The following is a 2777-nucleotide window of genomic DNA, read 5'->3' on the forward strand; positions in this document are numbered from 1 at the left end:
GAAATTTTAAATGCACAAAACTATAGCAGTACAAATGGAAATGGAGCTCAGAGCAGCAGAGCTACCAAGAAGCCACCCAGAGCTGGAAGGTGCACCTCGCTGGGGAGAAAGTCCTGCCAACAGATGCTCACTTTCAATTTCTTAAAATAGAGCTGAGAGACTTCTTGCTTATGTGGCAGCCAAAATGAGGGCTATAATCTTACTCCGCTATTCTGGAGCCCCATACTTAGGAACAGCCCCAGAATCAGCAGCTTCCATCTGACACTATTCCCCAAGTTTCTAACTACGTGCTATGTTCTAGAAATGTGTTTTAGTAAAAGTGACTGTATTACAAACTGGAAAGTCTTTTAGAGATCTGAAAAGTTGGTGAAACTCTCTCAGTATATCAATGGTCCAGGGAAAACAATATTTGGATTTTCATTTTTTCTTCCATAAATTCCCAGTCATGTACATTTCCCTTTAACACTCTGAAGCTTTAAAAATAATGAGTGACAGAGATTTTGGTAAGCTATCTGTAAAGTTTAATTCATAGAAGTGTCTTCTATAACTAAATTTTAAATAAAACAAGAGCAACAAGTTTCCTTTCAAAATAATTGAGATAAGCATCATTGTACATAGCCATTCCTTCAAATTACCACTTTCAGTAGTGAGTGCTTACCTGAAGCACAATAGGATCAATGCAAGTAAACTTAGTTTCTTCTCTGTAGAGATACACAATGGAACACTTTAACAGAAGAATCTTGGGGTTTTTAATACAAGAATTCATCTAGAAAAAAAGAACAGACTGTTAAAGCTGTTAAAGGTTTGCACTTTACAGACCTTCTTTAATAATTAAGTTCACATGGTTCCTAATTACCGCTAATTTAAAATATCTCATTATATCAGTATTAATTTAATTCTTCTGGGTTATTCTTTCATTTTTTAAAAAACAAGTAATCTTTTCTGATCAATGAAAAATTCTTTAAAAATTTACTCTTTTGAAACACTAATTGAATCCATTCCTCTATAATCTAACTTTTTTCCCCCTAATGTTGTAAGAAGAGGTAGGAATGGGTCTTACAGATAGGCTATCTTAAAAACTCAAAGAGATCAGCAAATTTGAAAGCATATTTAATTCAAGATAGAAAAGGAAGAAAAGAATTAAAATGTCTCCTGAACATTTATAATGAAATAAATTTCTAAACAATCACAAGTTGGCAAACTGAACTGGGTAACATGAAGTTCATAGAGAAAGTCTTCAAGCATGTTCAAAAACATGTGACTAAAGTCACAGGCAAAAGGGACTGAGTTCTCTAATCAAGATTTCAGACTGACCCATATTAGAGACCCCAAACAGTACTGAGAACAGTGACTCACTAGCTGGGGAATTATATTCAAGGTTCTTTTAGCAAATTAAAGATTCTCTAAATATGGTCAGTAGGACAAGTTGGTCACTCATGCATACATTTCTACCACAGTTACACATGGTTTTCTTCAGTTCCTGAAAACAGCATGATACACTGACCTCTTAATTCAATAACAACCACCAAAAACCCTACTTAATCTGATTGAAAGCACTACTTTAAAAGGTAATGTGCCGCTTTAATAAGTGTCTATATGTAAATACTAACTTTGGACCACTGCTGAAAAATAATACTGAATTCAGGCAACTTTTACTTATCTTTGATCACTAACAATTCTCTAGAGGTAAAATGCCTTACAGTTGAAGCCCTCTGTATCTACAAGGTCCACATCCATGGATTCAACCAATCATAGACAGAAAATATTCATGGGCAGGAGGACTGTACCTAAATAAATATGCAGATTTTTTTCTTGTCACTATTCCCTAAATATACAGTACAGCAACTATTAATCTAGTGTTTATATTGTACTAGCTATTATAAGTAATACAGAGATAATTCAAAGTATGCAAAAACTACACCATTTTATATGAGAGGTTTGAGCACCCTCAGATTTTAGTATCTCTAGGGAAACCTGAAACCTTCCTATATGGAAGACTGAGCCTCCTTCTTCCATCTGGTGAATGCTATTATCCAAATTCCAGTTCATTCATCATCAGCTCTGGGGGACTGTTATGGTTTGGTTATGAGTTGTCCCCCAAAATCTCACATGTGAGACAATGCAAGAAGGTTTGGAGGAGATATGATTGGATTATAACATTAAGCTAATCAGTGAATTAATCCCTGATGAGATTAACTGAATGGTGGCTAGAAGCAGGTGGGATATGGCTGGAGGAACTGGAGTCACACTGGGGGTGTGACTATGGGTTATATATTTGTATATTGCAAATGGATTCTCTCTCTGCTTCCTGATCAAATCATGAGCTGTTTCCCTCTGCCACACTCTTATGCCATGATGTCTTGCCTCACCTGGAGCGGCCCCCTCCCAGAAATGGAGCAGTCTTCTATGGACTAAGACCTCTGAAACTGAGAGCCCTAAAATAAACTTTTCCTCATCTACAGTTGTTCTAGTTGGGTCCTTTAGTCAGAGCAGCGAAAAGGCTGACTAAAACAGGGACCTTCCAAGAAACCTCCAAACTTTCACCCCTGTGACAAACATTACTAGTTGCCCCTCAATGTCTTATTCTCCTTTTTTGCCATGTTTCAGAAAGACTAGTTAACAGAGCACAGAGCCATAGTTCACTGAATTTCACTGTTGAACTAAATCACATTACCTTTTTATGTGCAATGTTCTTGGTACAAACAAAGCCATTGACAACCACAGAATCAAATTTCTTTCCACCTGGGATCTGATGGAATAACTAAAATTAAAAAAAA

This window comes from Urocitellus parryii, unplaced genomic scaffold (assembly GCF_045843805.1).
Source record: "Urocitellus parryii isolate mUroPar1 unplaced genomic scaffold, mUroPar1.hap1 Scaffold_43, whole genome shotgun sequence".
Classification (NCBI taxonomy): domain Eukaryota; kingdom Metazoa; phylum Chordata; class Mammalia; order Rodentia; family Sciuridae; genus Urocitellus; species Urocitellus parryii.